Source organism: Pseudonaja textilis, chromosome 10 (assembly GCF_049901715.1).
Source record: "Pseudonaja textilis isolate UNSWEBS1 chromosome 10, rPseTex1.2, whole genome shotgun sequence".
Lineage (NCBI taxonomy): Eukaryota > Metazoa > Chordata > Lepidosauria > Squamata > Elapidae > Pseudonaja > Pseudonaja textilis.
In genome coordinates, this window is record NC_141999.1 from 13,431,154 (window position 1) to 13,450,994 (window position 19,841).

At 42.1% G+C, this 19,841-nt stretch overlaps 1 protein-coding gene across 9 annotated transcripts in view; it reads left to right on the forward strand.

The window, feature by feature from the left end:
- The first annotated feature begins 352 nt into the window (after positions 1–352).
- Positions 353–19,841, forward strand: part of EPB41 (erythrocyte membrane protein band 4.1) — a 105,385-nt gene continuing 85,896 nt past the window's right edge. For 6 of the 9 annotated variants that reach the window (XM_087939801.1, XM_087939802.1, XM_087939803.1 and 3 more), the window contains exon 1: positions 370–554. The gene's annotated coding sequence lies outside the window, so the exon portion shown is untranslated. Of the gene's footprint in view, positions 555–19,841 lie in introns of all 9 variants that reach the window. The other 3 variants (XM_087939766.1, XM_087939768.1, XM_087939781.1) reach the window with 1 other exon arrangement.

The following is a 19,841-nucleotide window of genomic DNA, read 5'->3' on the forward strand; positions in this document are numbered from 1 at the left end:
ACCAGGCTGTCAACCTCTGGGAGCAGATGGCAGAAAAGCTGGAATAAAAAAAAGTAAAAAAAAAGGGCAATACTGCAAGGGAGAGGAGGGATTAACCCCAAAAAACCCCTTCCCACCTCCCCAAACTTGACTCCTGATTTTGTTCCTGGTTTGGGGGACAGACCTTAACTCGGGTTCTCCTTAAGAAGAATGAAAACAATCCGAGGCTTCGCCTCTGACGTCACAGCTTCACCTGCGGCACCCGCCAGCTCCGGGAAGGCTGCGCCCCTAGGGAAATGAAGGGCAGGACCGCTAGCCAATGACCGCTGCGAGCGGTGGGGAGGGGGCGTGTCCCGGCCGCTGGAGTGACGTCAGAGGAGGTAGGTTGGCACCCAGGGCAAGTGGCAAAGGAAAGGAGTCTCCGGAGCGGCTGGAAACCGAAAGGGGTGGGGGGAAGCGCGGAACTGCTGGGTTTTCCCCCGCCTCCTTTAAAGGCCGAAGAAGTTAAAAAACTTTCCCACGGCCGTTCAGGTTCGCTCCGGCCTGTTGGGCAAAGAACCCGCGCGGGGCAGCAGGTAAGGGTAGATTTGCGAAGGACAAGGTGAGGTGGAGGACCGGGACAGGTTTGCCAGCTGGAAAGGAAGAAGGATGCGGAAGATGGCAGGGGGTGGGTCAGAGTGGGGGGAGAGAGGGGAGAGGGGTTTCCCTCCTTCCCAAGGCATTGCAGGTGGGGGGAAAGGAGGGGGGGCTGTATGAAAAGGGAATCATCCTTCTCCTTTCTCACTCCCAGAGCTGGCATTTCGTAGATTATTGCGGGGAAGGCGCCCGCATGGCTGCAAATAGAAAGGCGCGGGGGGGAGAGGTTAGAATGGGTGGGATTTCCCCGATCTGAGGGTCGGACTGGCTCTCTTGTAGGGTTATGCACGAGACGAGGGTTATGGAGCGGGGGGGCAGGGGATGCAGCAAACTCGGGGCAACTTGTCAACTCGCGTCACCTGCTTTTATTTTCTTCTTTTGGTGATGCTGGAATGACTTTGCATTTTGAGCGCCGGGGTGCGGTGACGTTCCCGGTGCCATTAATCAGCAGAAAAGTGCTGTATGCGGGGGGAGAAACAGAAAAGGGATTCCGAATGGCTAATGGACGGGTGCGCGGACAGGCGCCTGCCTCTATTTGGATTTGTTGATGACCCTGGGGAGGACGGTGGGTAGAACCACGCTGGCAGAAAATCGTGAGTCTGCGGGGGGGTGTCCCTTTCCCAGTTGGCAATTTTTACGAAAAGGCACCAGCTTGCTTTCCTTGAGCTGCAGCTCGCTCCATCAGATGCATAGAGAGCACTCCGTGCGTTTGGTGAAAAGCGCTGCAGCCTCTTCCTAAAATTTGTCAATGGGAAAAGATGCCAGCAGACTCCTGATTGTTCATGCCTCGCTCAGCACAGAAATGTTTCTTGTGCCTTCCCCTTTCAGGGGAGGGGGAAAAAAAGGCTGGGAAGGCACAGGTGTTTAGGTTCCAAAATCAGCTGGTTGCCCCCCCCCCCAATCTCCCAGCTCTTACTGTGGCTACTGCTGCCGTCCTTATTTTGATTGCGAAAAGTTTATCCCTTGCCACTTTTGAGTTTTGTAAATTCAGCCAATTCCAGCCCAGGAAACCAAGTTTATACCTTGAGGAATTTTTTCCTGGGGAACATCTGGTGTCTTGGGTCCTGTGCCAGAGCTGGGTGCATTTTGTGGTTCAGCAACCTACAACAGGGTGAAAGGCAAAACGAACTTTTCTTACAAGAGACCTGCCGTCCCAACTTTCAGTGCGGGTTTAAAGGTCTGAGTAGCTGTAATACCACAACTGGGGACAATGATGAAAGCCATCTTGCAAAGAAATTCATTTAATTATTAAACAATATATACTATATGGTCACCCAACTTGCACTTAGGTGACTGACCTGGGTGGCTTACAATATTAAAAATCATAACAAATATAAATCCATAAAACCCCACTTTATGGCAACAGTGATGCAATACTTATTTATTAAATCTGATGGGGAAACTAAGAAGGATCTTGGTTTCTTCAAAGAACCAGGAAATGCTGAGAAGGATCATCTCCCATCACAAGCATTTACAATCCTGCTTGAGTTGGATATGGCAATCTCCTTAAAAAAAAAAAAAGACTTGTGTTACTTTAAAAAATAATGCTGGTTTGGTAATACAGTAGCTTTGCTGACTGGTGGCTGCTTCATTGCATGCATGTAATGTATGCTTAGCTGGCAAGTACTGTATACCCCTAGATGGAGAGAGTGCTCTCAAGTACTAACAGTACCAATCACGGAGCTGGGATCTTAAGACTTGACAAGCTTGGGGCAGAGCAACCCTGAAACTTAGGAAGCTCTGCAGACCGCCTTAGCGAGGCTTAGAATGTGTCAACTTTATGGTGTACGTGGCTGAAGAATCAGTATTCCTAAATTGGTCTCATAATTCACAGCAGCTACCAAGAAGCATTCTCATAGGTGATATCAGCAGATGTTTTAGCCCTGAAAGAATGTGTGGTTTACTTACTTGAGATTGGTTTGGAAGTTCTAATGTCAGATACTCGAACTGCTTGTTGTGTAATTACTGGCTGTCATTTGCATAAGGAGCTTTGCAAATCTGGAAGTAGATATTTTAATTGAAGCTTTTCCTTCTCAAATCCTGCTCTGTAGATATTTCTCTTTCCTGTGCATTCTGTTTCTTGTTCATCTCCATTTTTCTCTCTCAAAAGATGAGAAAGTCCCTCCTAGGATAATAGAAAGTTAAGTGTTTTCCACTAGCACATTTCATTAGATTATTTTCTCTTGTGTTTCCCTTATAATTTGAGAACTCTCTCTTGTTAGTATGTGTATTCTTCCTACACTGTCTGGGTTAAACTGTGAAGATGCTAGCACTATAGCATACTTTGTATACCCTGGAGTTTTGCATATCAGCTATTTACTTTATCTTTATGGCAAATTTTAGCAAGGGGAGGCTTATATATTCCCAGAACGCAGAATTTGTGTTTTCCTTTTACATTTCTGTTGCACAACAAACATAAACCTAACTGGAGCTGGCTTAATCAGAAATACTAGGCATGTCAGTCAACAGAGGAAAGTAGGAAGAATTGTCTGAATGATGCAGCATGAATTTTAAAAGTGACCTTGGAACTCTTCAAGTTAGCAAAAGGTCTTGACTGGCTTCTTATTTAATTTTTCAGAAACTTTTTGTAGCGTCAGGTTCTGTCATGTGATCTTATGCTTCATCAGTTATGTTTCAAACCCTGCTGCATAACCACATCCAGCCCTGTGGAAAAGCGCATGAGGGGATTTCTCAATGAAATCCACAAACTTTATTAACCAGCATGTGCAAGACTGTGGTTTGCTTAGTCATTTATATATGTATCACAGTTCATTTAGTGACAGTTTGCACTGGCACTGTGAAGTTGCAATGGCACTGAAAAAAAGTGACTTGTAAATTGTTTTTCACACGTATGACCATTGTAGCATCCCTATGGTCACATGATCAAAATTCAGATGCTTGGCAACTGGTTCATATTTATGATGGTTGCAGCACCACCTTTTGTAACAAGCAAAGTCAGTGGGGAAACCAGATTCACTTAACCATGTTACTAACTTAACAACTGTAGGGATTCACTTAACAACCGTGGCAAGAAAGATCATAAAGTAGGACAAAGCTCGTTTAACAAATCTCTTACATAGCAGCATAAATTTAGGGCTCAATTGTGTCTGTAAATCAAAGACTACTACACGTTGCACACACACTGGCTTTGGGTAGGTTTGGCATTTAATGCTGAAGAAATACAATATGGGCTAGGATCTTGCATAAACCCTGTCTTTTCTTCTATTGTACCTCTTTAATTGAGCCTAGCAAGTGAACATAGACCAGCATTCTAGCATTTCAATACGTATATCCAACGAGAGCCCCCATTATCCAGAATCAGCATAATGTTTGGCAAGTGATAGATGAGGATGATGTCCCCAGATTGGACAAGTAGGCATCCACTAAGAAGGAAGACTGATGCCAAAAGAGGAACAGATAGATATTTACAATTGGTTGCTCAGCCATTTGAACTGTCATTTGAAATTGTGACAAAGCCAAACAAAGGTGCTTAGAACCTGGATTTCATGTTCTGATGGTGCAGCCCCTGCAGCCACATGATTGTATTTTGGGTGCTTGGCAACCAGCCTCTATTACCATTTGTAGCAGGGGTATTGCCTCGCAGGTTGGATGCATCGCACACTGGCCACGCCCACCCCCAGTTTAGCGAAGTGGGGGAAGTCACAATATGTCACACGATGACAATATGACACTGCGAGTTTGACACCCTTTATTTGCAGCATCCTATGATCATGTGACTGCAATTTTTAACTTATTTAGACAGAAACAGGTGTTTATTTCTGGTTTCAGCCAAAAATAATGCCCACTGGTTAAACTGGGTCTGCTTAACATTGTGTTCACATAACAACCATGGCATTTTTTAAAATAACTGCAGGATTCACTTAACCATTGCAAAAAGGTTGCATAATCAGTCATGTTCATGTGGTGACCTGCTTAATGATTTATGACTATAATTCCAGGCTCAGCCTTATAAATCAAGGGCTAGTGCACTGGGAAATAAGAGGTGGGAGTGCAGTGTGTGCTTGCTGGGAGGAATCTCAAGATTTTGCAAAGTTGGCCATGCTGATTAGAGAAGAAGATAATAGCAGGTCTAGATGCCTGCAGATCATGAAATGACAAGTGCAGTTTTGCTGACAACAGTTGGGAATAAGATTTTGGATTCTTGATTATCAGTTTGGAAATCCATTTAGATTGGAAAACAAAGCACATTGAACATGAAAAGATAAAATCATACAGAATTGTCAGAGAGCAATTCTGATCTTTCAGCTGGTCATTTATATTTACTTATTTATTTATGTAGCATATGGGATCTCTCCTACATCGACAAACAATATAAACATTTTATGGTCATTTATAATTCCACTGACACCTGAAAGGTGTTGGTCGTGGTCTTAGTTGTGTGTTAACTTTCAAAAATACCGAAAATACTTCTGCTCATCAGGTCTTTATTATAAAACAGAGTTTTTTAAAACATGGCAACTTTAAGATGTGTGGACTTTAATTCCCTGAATTCCCTAGCTTGCTAAGTCCTCTCATAAAGTTGCCAAATTTGAATAACCCTGCTATAGCATTTCTTCCCCAACAAAGCGGCTAGCAAGTAATCAAAGAAAGCTAAGGATGCCAGCAGAGAATCGCAGGTCACCTCATTTGCTCTTGAATCCTTCACTCAGTTGTTTCCCTTTCAAGCCTAGCATCAGATTTGAGACTGCAGGCTTTTGATTTTAAATTGTAGGTTAAAAATCCACATAATCCTACCCTTGTTTGTTCAGAAGAAAATCTTGTGGAATTCAATGAGACTTATTCCCAGGTCAGTGTTTGTAGTAGAGTGGGCAAACCTAAGACTCTTCATATTTGAATTCTGTACCACTTAGATGGCCCAAGTACACACAAACTGCCCTTTAAGCCCATTACAAGAGCTTATCCTATTTCAGTTAAATATTTGAGTAGTCAAGGCTGCTTTTTTGGACAAAAAAGGAAAATGGTTTGTTTGAGAGCTGCATAAGGGAAAGCACACAGACATCTAATAAACATTATAAGAAGTGGAAGGCTGATGTTTTTGGCCTGTGGTTTAGAGGTGGTATTCAGCAGGTTCTGGCCAGTTCTGGAGAACCAGTAGCAGAAATTTTGAGTGGTTCGAAGAACCAGCAAATACCACCTCTGACTGGAGATTTTGCAGTATCCTTCCTCTGCTGTGCCCACCAAGACATGCCCAAAGAACCGGTAGTAAAAAAAATTGAATCCCATCACTGCGTGGTTCCTTTGGGAGAGCATTTAAAAAGCATTTGTGGGGATTTTTCCTATCTTTCACATATCCGTTCTCGTTAGATTTCGTTGATGAAGAAATTGTTATTAACATAGCTACTTCAAAGTGACTGTTTTGGCAAACTCAGATTTTAAAAGCCCTGTTGAGTGGGGATATTGCTGAATTCATACATCAAAAGATTTCCAGTGATCCCAAAAAGTCTCAGCAAACACAGTGAATTTTAAACACATTACAGTTGTTAATAAAGTGTGTGTGTGTGTGTGTGTGTGTGTGTATTTATTTATTTAATCTGGATCATGTATAACTTGCCGCTGCACCATCAGCCTGTGTATCCCTCTCTTTTCTCCCACATCACCCCAATTTAAAGCCTACATCAGTCTATCCTCTATCCATCCAATGGTGAGCCACACAAGAGGAGAGGAGAGGAGAGAAGAGAAGAGAAGCTTATGTTCTTAATGAAACTGGTTACACCAATTAGAAAAGGCTGTATCATACTGATTATTTTTACCATTCTTATTTAGTAAGAGATAAATTGGATAAATATGTTTCCAGGGGGAATATTAGAAATTTTGCATCAGAAATGCAAATGTCAAAAAAAGCAAAAAATATTTTTGGGAAAAACATGAAGCAAAATTTGACAGAAAAACACTATCTATTTTTCCTTCTTAGAAACTTTAAGAAAATTCTGGTTTGGCTCTGACAATGCTGATTCATCAGCAGTTTTGACATTGCCAGTTGAACGTGCAGCAAGTTGCTTGGAAAATGCAGCTTGGTCAATAAATAGACCACAAGGTTGGGGGGAAAGCCGGAGAATTTTTAACACAGTGCTGATTGGGGAAAAAAAGAGAAAGAAATGAATAACTTAGTCATTATCATGTGACTGCTGATGTGTGCAAATAGATTTCTGTTTAATATTGTTTAAAATGGGAACTGCAACAAGAAGTTTCAGTTGAAGTGCTCGGTTTTTGGGACTGATCAGACACTTACCTAGCCAGACTCAGCACTTTGTAATCACGAAGCATGCTCAATTCTCATGAGCTTGCTTTTGTGAAAGGGAAGTTAACACCCCTTTTTAATTTTCTTCTTTTTATTTCTGCAAACTCTGACATTCCTCTGATGGTGCTGATTCTCAGCAGTTTGGTTCACGTGGCTGAAAAGCATAAATCTTCGGTGATCTAGGATACTGTATTAAAAATGGATATTTCAGGATTTGAATGGTAGGGTACTTTGTGAATGGCAGGTACAACCGTAACCTTCAGTTTAACTTCCTGAACATTGGGCCTGATGCTTGTATTGCTGTCTCAGCTTGTACAAGCACCTGTTTGCACATTAACAGGAGCACTGCATCCATGCCCGGAATATTAGGCTCAGCAAATAACCGATGGTCCTCAATTTACAACAGTTCATTTAGTGACCATTCAAAGTTACAATGGCACTGAAACAATGACTTATGACCATTTCAGCATCCTCATGTGATCAAAATTCAGATATTTATGGTGGTTCCAGTGTCCCGGGGTCATGCAATCAACTTTTGCAATCTTATAAACAAAAATCAATGGGGAAGCCCAATTCACTTAAGAACTATGGCAAGAAAAATCATTAAATGGGAAAAATTCACTTAAAAAATGTATCACTTAGCAACAAAAATTCTGGGCACAATTGTGGTTGTAAGTCAAGGACTACCTATACTTGGATCTAAACTTTACTGAACCCCCGCAATACTTACTACTGGCTATGTAGATCCAGTACCGGGAGTAGATTGCAAACCAGTGATTTCAACAAGAAACATTCCTGCGAGTTGCAATGCAGACTTTTAACCATTGAATTAGAGAGTCATATAAACTTGGAGAATAACATTGCCGTTTAAATTGCTAGCTCTGAGAGAGGACACCCTGTCAAAGAAAAGGGAAGAAATTGGCTGTGCTTGATTATTTACTCTGTGTGCTAAGGTTCTCCATGCTGCTAACCCTTCAGGAATGGTGGCGGTGCTTGGGAAGGAGGAGCCTTACTATCCCTTAATTTACTTGCCAGAGCAAGGAGAATATGGCTGCCAATGCTCTGATGGTTTGGCAGATAATATTACTGCAACACCAGGACTGCACTGAATACAGCTAGTCCTCGACTTACAACCACAATTGGGACCAGAATTTCCCTTGCTAAGCAAGGCAGTTGTTAAGTGAGTCACATCTGACTTTTATGACCTGACTTTAAGAGCTGTGGTGGTTAGAAAGCAGTATTGCAGGCTAACTCTGCTCACACTGCCAGGAGTTCGATTCCTTTCATCTTGACAGGCTCAAGGTTGAATCAGCCTTCCATCCTTTCGAGGTCAGTATATTGTTTGGGGCAATAAACCACTTAGAGAGGGCTGTAAACCACTGAGGAGTGGTATATAAGTGCTATTGCTGTTGCTGTTTACAATCTTTGCCATGGTTGTTAAGTGAATCACTGCAGTTATGTGAATCATGCAGTCGTTAAGCAAATCTGTCTTTCCCCATTTGCTTGTTCGAAACCAATGGGGAAGGCTGCAAATGATCATCACGTCATGTGATCCCAGGATGCTGCAATCATTATAAATACATGCCAGTTGCCAAGCAGCTGAATGTTGATCTTGTGACTGTGCAAAAGCTGCTTTATCATAAATGTGAGGACTGGTCATAAGTCAATATCTGTGATGACCCAGGGTGGGATACAAAATAAACACAGTCACAAAAAACAGGTGAAGCCCCTTTTATTCCTTCACTTTGCTTCTAAGCTCCAAATATCTTTGACTGGAGACAAAAAAATCCCACGCAAGCAGTTACAAGAAGGAGGAAATGCCGTTTAAATCATAAAGAGTAAAAAAACAACACAAACCAGGCAAGATAAGGGCTGGAAGACATCCACAGATATCAGAACACACACTGGGAAGGACCACCAAATTCAGAGAGGAACAATAAACTAGAGATATTTCCACGCTTTGTTTCCAGCACTCGCCCGTACGCATGTATGTCCTCTTATCCAGTTGTCACAGCAGCAGCCCATGAAGACGATCAAGGCCCTTTCCTCCCCCATAGGCCATGCCATTCATGTCTCTCCCTTATCCTCCCCTCCCTGCATGCCCTAGGATGGAGAGGGGATGGGCCTGGGTCGTCCTCTGACTGCCCACCCGGCCTCTGCCCTTCCCCAGCCTCCTCCCCAACCTCCGGAGCCACACTTCCACTCCCTGTCGGCTGTTCCGCCTCTCCCTCGGAGTCAGTCTCCACCAGGGGCAGGACAATATCTTTTAGTATCATTGTAACTTTGGTGGCTAAACAAAAGGTGGTAAGTCAAGGACCACCTGTATTATACATTGTACAGGTAATCCTTGATTTACAACCATTCATTTAATAACCACTCATCCGGCCACGGGAATGCTGTGATGGTCATAAGTGTGAGGACTATTCCTAAGTTGATTTTTTTCCAGTGCCACCGTAACTTTGAATAGTTGCTAAATGCATGGCTGAAAGTCAATGATTAAGCTATGATATTTAAATTTAGTAGCTTGAACAATGGGGCGGTACAATGAGCCAGAACACACGGTGATTATCCGTGACTGATTGGAGAGGGCTACTCTTGCCTGAGGCAATCTGCGCTGTGATTGGTTGTTATGGGTGGGGAGGGGGGCGTTTCCCCTTTTCCGCTTTTCCCTTCTGTGGGCCCTGTAGGCTCTGTGATTTACCTCAGGGCGCTCCTGTTTGCCTGACTGTCTTGTCTGCTGTAAATACAGATGTAAACATAATATTTATATAAAACAACAAGTTCGTATCAGCATCTTTTTCATTTTGGACACCTGTTGTGCAATTCCCTGACAGACTTACCTCTTCTTCACCACCAGAAGAAGATGCTTATTTTCCAAAAGACTTCCTCTTTTGACTTTACCTATTGATTAATCTCTTTGATGTACATAGACGCCTACCTTATGCAGCATAACTCTGAGCAGCTCTTAAGCAATCACAAAACAATAAAAGCCATAAAAAACAACAACAGAAAAGCTAACATCTGGCTGCCATCCAACATGGCTCATCCCCAGGCATCCAGGAAATAAACGATATTAAAGAGGTTCCCTGGACCCCATTCTCACCCTATCCTAATACTTGTAGAGAAAAGCCATCCATAGGTCATGAGGAGGCCAGAAGGATGGGGATCTGCCAGATCTGGGATCAGAGTTAGATCTTAAAGGCTTTCCAGAACTCCATATCTGACTCTATTGCAATTTAGGGGCTTATGAGCATTTTAATTTGCACCATCGAAGTACACCAGGAATGTCCAATCTTGGTGACTTTTTGACTTGTGGACTTCAGCACCCAGAATTCTTCATCCATTTTAAAAAAATATTGAAAATACTTCTACTCATCATGTTTTAAAAACAGTTTTTTTTAAAAAAAAACATGGCCACCTTAAGAGGTGTAGACTTCAACTCCCTGAATTCCCCAGCTGGCTAGGAAATTCTGGGAGTTGAAGTCCATAAAGTCCATAAGGCCACACTTGGAATACTGCATTCAGTTTTGAACACCACAATGTAAAAAAGATGTTGAGACTCTAGAAAGGGTGGAGAGAAGAGCAACAAAGATGATTAGGGGATTGAGAATGGTTGCAAGAACTGGGTATGTTCTAGTGTGATGAAAAGAAGGACTAGGGGGTGATATGAGACCAGTCTTCCAATATCTCAGGGGCTGCCACAAAGAAGAGGGAGTCAAGCTATTCTCTAAAGCACTGGGGGCAGGACAAGAAGCAAAGGGTGGAAACTAATCAAAGAGAGAAGCAATCTAGAACTAAAGAGAAATTTCCTAACAGCTAGAACAATTAACCAGTGGAACCATTTGTCTCCAGAAGTTGTGAATGCTCTAACACTGGCAGTTTTAGAAAAGATGTTAGATAATGAAGTGGTGTAAGGTTTCCTGCCTAGGTAGGGGGTTGGACTGGAAGACCTCCAAGATCCCTTCCAACTCTGTTATTCTATTCTATTCTATTCTATTCTAAGCTGCCAATGTTGGACACCCCTGAGATACACTATCGCAACAAGAAGATTTGAGGTCTAGAGCCCAGAGGCAAAACTTAGTACAGTCCAAATTTATGCCCTGTAAAACAATTAATGCAATTTCTCTCTTTCCTTTTAGTGGTTCATCTACTTTGATTTTGTTCAAATGTTCAATGTTATATCTTGTTTTTGTTATATTGGTATACTCTGTGTAAATCAATGACTAAAAATAAGCTGTATTATGACTATACCAAAGCTGAAAGTAACAATATAACAAGATAGAAATAGAGCTAGTTTGTAGTTTAATTGCAAAAAAAAATATATGAAACAGATAATCCTAGAATGTAAATAAAATTATTTAAAGGAAACCCATCACATTTCAGCTCACAAATCTTTTTGTTTCAGAAAACAAATAAGCCATTTTTAGAAGTTTAATACCTACCATTAACAATAGAGCCATTGCTAAGTACATTCCCTAAACTCCAAATAAAATTAAAAATGAGCAGAAAAACTATCAGGCATACTTGTTCTTCTAAAGCCAAATATTTCTCCGTTCCTGTTTTATGTTCATAAGTTCCCTGTTAAAGAGAACAAATACTACATATAACCACTGACAATTTTTACTTTCTTATTTTGGCAAAATAAAATCATCAGAGGTTTGGCAACTGCTCTGAGGCTGCTTTTACCGTAGCCTTTTATGTGGTAAAAGCTGACAGGTGAATCACTGGGTCAAGCAAGTGGAACAAGTTAATTAATTACAGGAAAGGCCACAAGTTGGTATGTATAAAAGTCCTCATGAAATCAGCGGGATGTTCTAAACAGCCACACACAATTGAATTGTTGCAATAAAAAGAAGTAGAACTCCTGAACTTGGGATGGGCCTCAGATTAAATCAAGAATTGAGCATTGTGGGATCAAATAAGGAAAATGTGATGTTCTTGCTTCAGTACAATTGCTGTCTCTCTCCTGGACTCCTTATGGGGAGGCTGGAAGAGATGCTCTCAGCAAATCTGCCTTTTCTCTAAACTTAGAATATTAACCCTAAGGAAGATGGAAGGCAAAGAAGAACAGGAATGTGGGTGCTTCATCACTGGAGGCTTTTAAGAAGAGACTGAACAACCATTTGTCTGAAATGGTATAGGCTCTCCTGCTTGAGCACGGGTTAGACTAGAAGACCTCCAAGGCCCCTTCTAAGTCTGTTATTCTGTTCTGTTAAAATTTCTTCTGAACGAAGGCAAACATACACGTCCCAGGATAATGTTGTAGGATCCAATCTGGGTCGGTCACAGGACCGGAGGTGTTTGGTCTTTCAAGCTTTTGGACTCATGCTAGAGCCCCATTCTAAGGGAACTTCTCTTTCATCAGAATGAAATTCTGGTCCCTGTTGTGGTTGTAAGCTGAGGACTGACTACCTGTACACATGAAACTGCTGATGAGAGAAACCCAAACTGCCATGCTACAATTAGCAACCTAGTCTTATTTTGTTTAGGGCAGTGTTTTTCAACTTTGACAGCTTTATTATACACGGACTTCACTTCTCAGAGTTCCCCAGCCTGCATGCAACTTTACCTCCCAGCGTCTTAAAGTTGCCGAGGTTGAAAAACATCGATTTAGGGCAATGCTTGATTCTCATCAGGATATCTGAATACCTTAGGCTGGATTTGCTTGATAGAACAGCTGCTAAAACCAGCTTGTTGGGAAGGAACAATCCAATGTCTTCCAGGAAATACATTTTCCAATTACAGTATGAATGCACAACTCCCTGTTTTGCTTTCGGCTGCCTTGCATCACACCCTGTCCTTAAACTACTTTTTCCCCTTTGCTAGCGGATAAATTCACGGCTGGCCTTTGCCAGCTGGCAGCAGGTTGAAAACTGGCTCCAGTTTCCTTGTTTGCAATGGAATTGGGGGTGTTTTTACACAACGTGGAACCTGAAAGACTGGCTCTCCAGCTAGAGAAGCATTGTTTGCCAGTTGTCCAGTTTTTCAGAGTTGAGCAAACTTCCTGGGTTGACTTCCAAGTCTGCTTTTTAGAACAGCCGAGCAGAAAGGGGCAAACAGCAGATTTGTTTGTGTGGCTGGGTGGCACCGAGCCTAATCCTTTTCTCAAGAAGACATTTTTGGTTTCTTTCCATAAATTCTCAGCAATTTCATGCCCCTTGGCAAGGCTCTGTCCACACTCAGAATTCTCCTCTCCTGGCTTAATGGGTGTGTTGGTGAGTTTCAAGCTGTTTGATCTTCAGAGAATCTGAGCGATAGATGAGTTGTGTATGGGGGATAATTTCAGTTTTTCAAAACACGGAACTCTTAAAACTAATTGAGGAAGGAAGAATGGAAATGTCTTCAGGGTATAGTAAAAGAATTAAAAAGTCATAATGGCACCTAGGGCAATGCAGCTGAAACTTGGCTTGCATCCAGGCAATGCTTTGACTGTGTAGCATTGTGGGCATTACAGCTAATCCTCAAATTACAACAGTTGTAACGGTTAGTAACATCCAAAGTTACAACTGCAGAGAAAAAAAGAGACTTATGGCTATTTTTCACACTTCTGACCATTGCAGCATCTCCATAGTAATGCGATCAAAGTTCAGATACTTGGCAACGGACTCATATTTATGACGGCTGCAGTGTCCCAGGGCCACATGACTCCCTTCTGCAACCTTCTAGTCAATGGGCAAGCCAGATTCACTTAACAACCATGTTACTAACTTAACAGCTGCGGTGATTCACTTAACAACTGCAGCAAGAAAAGTCATAAAATGAGGCAAAGTTCATAAATACATGTTTCACTTAGCAGCATAAATTTTGGGCTCGGTTATGGTTGTAAATTGAGGACTATCAGTGCAAGTAACCAATGCTGTTATGGTAAATCTGTCAGTGGGCTTCTAGCTACTTGCAGTTTTATTCCTTGTTCTCTCTTAACAGAAGTCCCTCCCTGTTTCTTATGACATAACTAGTAAAACCATTGTCCATGAATCAAATGCAAGCAAATCCTCTCCCTCTGAAGCAATTTCCCATTCAGATTGGCTAAATAGACCTGAAACAATCATAATTACTACTGGCTGTCCCCGACTTGGGATTAGAGCAAGAGATTTCCAACAGAAATACTATCTCTTTGCGTACATGCATGTGCTTTCAGCAACCCTTTGAGAGCCTCGTTTTGCACACAGCAGAATTTTTTTTCTGGGGTTAGACACATGTCCTGATAGCATACAAGGTAGCAAAACCCAACACAACTGAATGAAAGTGACATTTAATTAACTTGCCTTGACATTTACATAACATTTAAATTAAATGTAGTTAGCATGATTGCCCCCAAATCATCTAATTAATAATCTTCTTGTGTAACAACAAATATTTGGTAGCAAACTTTTGCAGGGACACTGAAGGCTTGTAAAGAGCACAAGCAGAATTGGATCCTTACAACGCACACCTCTCTTTGGGACAGTCTCTCTCTCTCTGTTGATTCTGTAAAACAGTGGTATATAAATATAGTAACTTTCATTTTTCTTTATTTAAAGTACCTAAGCAATGAAACACAGATACAAAATTTTAAACACAGAAAAACCAAATTGGAAACAATTAAAAATGAGAACAGGGTTATCAACCAAGTTCTGCAAGCTATAGCTTTGTCTAGGAACTTGACAGCCTTCCAAACACAGTTAGTCCTCAACATATAACCATAACAGAGCCTGCCCATTAGGGTTGTGTGTTGTAATCGTAATAAAATGGGTCAGCCAGGGGGTTGACTTAATTTTATGAACTTTTTTTGTGGTGGTTGTTAATTGAATACAGCAGTTGTAAAATGGGTGCTGCAATAATTAAACAAACCAATGATACGCTGAGGGTGGGTTTTTACCAAAAACTGAGATTGCCGTCACAAAATGTGGTCACGTAACTGTGGGGCGCTGCCATTGGCCATAAATGCGGCACTGTCGCCAGGTTCCCAGTCACATGATTACAAAGAGGACCCAACTTTGGAACTTTGAATCCAGGTCATTCTCTTTTCCAGCTCAGTCGTAAGTCAAGGACTACCTAAGAAGTAGATTCTCAAGTTAGGCAGAAGGAAGGCGGTAACATTCTTGACCAAAAGTCTACGGAGATTCTCAGTCATCCAGGCCATGGTTGTCCCAAAGACACTTTTTCAAGAGGAATGCGGACTTTCTGGTTTTGCTCTGAAGACGTTTCGCTTCTCATGCAAGAGAGCTGAAGAAGCTTCTTGGATGAGAAGTGAAATATCTTCAAAGCAAAATCAGAAAGTCCGGTTTCCTCTTGAAAAATATCTTTGGGGACACCTTGACCAAAACCACAACTAAAATGTGTAACAGTGGGACATGGGGCTATCTCATAAAACAAAAAAGAAGCATATTTAAAAAAAAACCTGTTTTCCTTAAAAAAAAAAAACTAGGTGTGAAAGCCATGAGGCTTAGAGGGGAGAGGTCTCTTTCAGATAAGTAGTGATTGTGAAATTGACATTTCTCACATCATTTCTGCTGGGTTTATGTATTTTTTTCACCATGTTTCATTCTGGGGCTGGGTAGGAGTTCTCAGGAATGCCCACCGACCCCCTTTGAACATGATACGTATTCTTAACCTTTGGAAAGACCTTGCTTTGATCTGGCTGATACAGCGGAAACACTGGCTGACCTGTGAAAGCCTCCCCTGGCTGCAGAAAGGAAGCATTCCCCCTGTTTCAGGGGAGGCAGGATGGCTTGATAAGGGGGCATAATGGAAGGGTATATTGATCAGACTGCAGCTGGATCAGATGAAAGCCGGGGGTGGGGTGGGGGGGGTGGTACATTAAGAGAAGGGGAGGGGCTGCTAGCCTCCAGAAGAAGCCCTGAGCACTTTAGAATATTAACTTTCCTGGGTGTTTGCTTCGCCATCTGTATGATTTATGGGGAGGGAAATCAATGGAAGCCAATGAAATAGGTCAGGGCCATTATTTGGGCCCGAGAAAGCAAATTGTACTGTTGTTTCACTTGCCTTTAAAGGATCAGAGGGCGCCAGGGCGATGATGCAGTGAAAGATAAGATGGGCCTTCCATTAACTGTCGAGAGATGTGATTAATAGGAACGAGTCTGCTTTGAAACTGATTTGAAAGAAATGCTTTGAGGCTTGATCCGAAGCAGAAGCCACTCCCTGTGGATCATAAAAGCAACCAGGTCTTTTTTTTTGGGGGGGGGGGTGTTCCCCATGCGGTGGAGAAAAAGAAACCCCAAATGGTTGTAAGTTAAGGACTACCTGTAATATTATATGTCCCTCTTAAAAGCCCTCTAATAGAGAGATTTGTGATTACTGCCAGTAATGTCGGACTGATATTTTTTCAGCCTGAACGAGGTTCAGATCAGGATGAATTGCCATAGTGTGAGTCTGAATGCAATGATTTGCACCAACACACCCATTATTGCACCTCGAGAATCAGAAATGCTTGGTTTCATAGCAAGATCAGCCGAAGATTTTGAAGATTGGCTGATCTATTTTTAGGTTTTTATGACCACTTCGGGGTGGTGGTTTTTGCATTGTAGCTGAAAGGTTATATAACATGAATCATTGTTGGCATTAAAGGCTGCAAACCTTTTCCAGTGGTGGATACATCTGCCAGCGGCAAAGAATAATTTATAACCGAAGGTAAACTCTGAGGTTGGGTCTTCATATATTTTTTCTGGCTTTTAAGATACAGGTAGTCCTCGATCTACAACAGTTCATTTAGTGACCATTTGAAGTTACCATGTCACTAAAGAAAGTGACTTATAACCATTTTTCTGTTGTGATTAGCCGGCAGCAGGTGCAGATGGCTGAGGAGAGCGAGGACTCTGGTGAGGGGCCAGGACCATTAGGGAGTAGACTGATGCCTTCAGAGATTGTGGGGGCTGGCAGCAGTGATGAGGAGGCCCCCGAGGAGCCTGTGCCAAGTGCACGTGCATGAAGGATTGCTCGGAGGAAAGAACAATTACAGCAGCACAGGCGACTCGGGGGTAAGGCTGCAAGGTAATGGCCCCTCCCTCAAGAGGATAAAAGCCAGGCTTGGAAAAGTGTTCTTTGCAGATAGCAAAGAAGCTCTGAAGCTCAACTTGTGGACATCTTAGTTCACGTTTAGAGAATCTTGTAAATTAGTTCTTATCTTTGGCATCATTGACAAACAACTTGGCAATCATACTTGGTGATCATATGACCCAAGGATGTTGCAGCTCTCATAAATACATGCCAATTGTCAAATGCCTGAATTTTTTTCATGTGGCCATAGGGATACTTGTGACAATCGTAAGTGTGAGACTTGATCATAAGTCACTTTTTTCAGTGCCTTTGTAATTTTAAAACGGTCACTATCTTCTCTCTAGTTTTCTGGCTGAATATAGAGACAGGTAGTTAAACACTACAAAGGCTTCCATACAAAGTTTCTTTATTGGATTATATCAGGCACCCTCAAGGTATAACTCACAGTTATGCTGAGATTCAGCTAATGTCCAGTCTTTGCATTGTTGTCTTCATAGTGTGAAAAGATAGTTATCTTCATCCCATAACGATACAGCAAAGGAAGACTCCGGCACGATGCTGGGGTCCAGGTAGGAATGACCAAAACTCCCCCCAGCCCAACCAGGGGTCAATTCAGTGACCAATCAGGATTACAGATGTGACCACATGACATGAACTACATCTCCCATGAGTCATTAACTACATTTCCCATGAAGCATTCCCTTAAGGGGACAGCCTCCATTCCCAACTAACTATATACTGTCTAACCAGCACAGTCACTGAAGGAATGATTGCAAATCAAGGACTGTGGACCATTCTTTGACTGAAGCCTTTGGACTTCGCAACCTTCTAAAAGGCCATCACTGAGGAGTCCAATTTAGTTTCTGGAAGACGGCTATGCTACTAGTCCTCAATCAAAATTCGGATGCTTGGCAACTGACTAGTATTATGATAGTTGCAATGTCCCAGAGTCATGTCATCCTCTTTTGGGACTTTCTGACAAGCCAGGTCAGTGGAGAAACTGAATTCACTTAACCACTGTGTTACTACCTTAACGGTTGCAGGGATTTGCTTAACAACGGTGGCAAGAAAGGTTATCAATTGGGAGAAAACTCACTAAACAAGTGTTTCCCTTAGCGGCATCAATTTTGGGCTTGATTATGGTTGAGGACTACCTGCAGTTTGTATCAATCAGATCAGAGCATCTGCAGTCAGAGAGCCTGGATGTATTTGTTACCCTCAGCCGTAATCCTCTGATCCAGCATTGCTCTCCAGCAGAAGCTTGGTTAATTTGCAGCCTTAGACATCAACAACGTAAGCATGGGATGGGATGTGACCCACTTATTCGCCCCACCTCCCGTCCACGTTGTGCTGTAATGTGACTTGCCGCAGCTGATGTTATGTCAAGCACACGTGTCGGTGGGGAGAGAAGAGAGATTATCCCCACCGCCGTCTGCTAACCTGCAAGTGAGCGGTTTGATGCTTCTGGAAGGCAGATGGGCATCAGCTTGGGGGTCCTCTCGGAAACAGGAGAGAAGCGAGCCCAAATAGCAAGGCTATGCCTTGGCTTGGCTGATGTCCAAGGAGCCAGGACATAGGAGCTTTGGGCATAGTTTAGTGCAGGAAGTGATGCACTTTAGATAGATAGATAGATAGATAGATAGATAGATAGATAGATAGATAGATAGATAGATAGATAGATAGAAAGGTAGGTAGGTAGGTAGGTAGATAGATAGATAGATAGATAGATAGATAGATAGATAGATAGAAAAGAAAAAGAAAGAAAGAAGAAAAAAGAAAGAAAGAAAGAAAGAAGAAAGAAAAAGAAAGAAAGAAAGAAAGAAGAGAAAGAAAGAAAGAATAATTCTTAAGTGTGATTGGACACACAAGGAATTTGTCTTGGTGCAAATGCTCTCAGTGTACATAAAAGGAAAAGATACATTTGTCAAGAGTCAAGACACATAAAGTACAACAGTTAATAATAATCATAGGGTACCATAAACAATCAAATCATTCTAGGAAACAGTCAATATAAATCGTAAGGATACAAGCAACGAAGTTACAGTCATACAGTCACAAGTGGAAGCAGATGGGTGAAAAGAAGGATGGGAGGGTTAATAGTAATAGCAGTGCAGACTTTGTAAATATTTGGACAGTGTTGAGGGAATTATTTGTTTAGCAGAGAGATGGCGTTCGGGAAAAAACTGTCCTTGTGTCTGGTTGTTCTGTTGTGCAGTGCTCTATATTTATTGGATGCCAAGCATCTGAATTTTCATCACGTCACCCTAGGGAAGTTGCAGTGGTTCTAAGTGTGAAAAATGGTCATAAGTCCATGCTGTTGTAACTTTGAATGGTCAGTAAATGAAAATAAGTCAAGGATTACCTGTAAGTCTAACACTGAACATACAAAAAGAAAAAAAATCCACTTGGGCTGGATGCTGCAAAGAAAATTAAAAAAAAAAACCCTGATAAATTCTCTTCCCCTTACATAATGGGCCTACAAATAATCACAAGCTTTCTCAGAAAGAGATAAAGAGAAAAAGATATAACAAATATTTTAGATGAGGAGTTCTCCATCTAATCTTTTTTCGCAATGACTTTTCAATCTACAGAAGAGAGTCTCAATTTTGTGCTAGGGAGGAGGCCTGGGAAGGGCAGAGGCTGGTTGGGTAGTCAGAGGAAGATCCAGGCCCATCCCCTCTCCATCCTAGGGCACGCAGGGCGGAGAGGATAAGCGAGAGACGTGAATGGTGTGGTCTACGGGGGAGGAAAGGGCCTTGATCCTCTGCATGGGCTGCAACTTGAGAACCGGTTAAAGACATGCGTATGGGCCAGTGCTGGAAACAAAATGGGGAAATATTTCTAATCTGTCCGTTCTTACCTCAGTTTGGCATCCTTCTCAGTGTGTGTTTCGATATCTGTGGACCTCTTCAAGCCCCTTTTTCCTGGTTCCCTTAATTGCTTCAGTGTGGTTTGTGTTGTTTGTACTCTT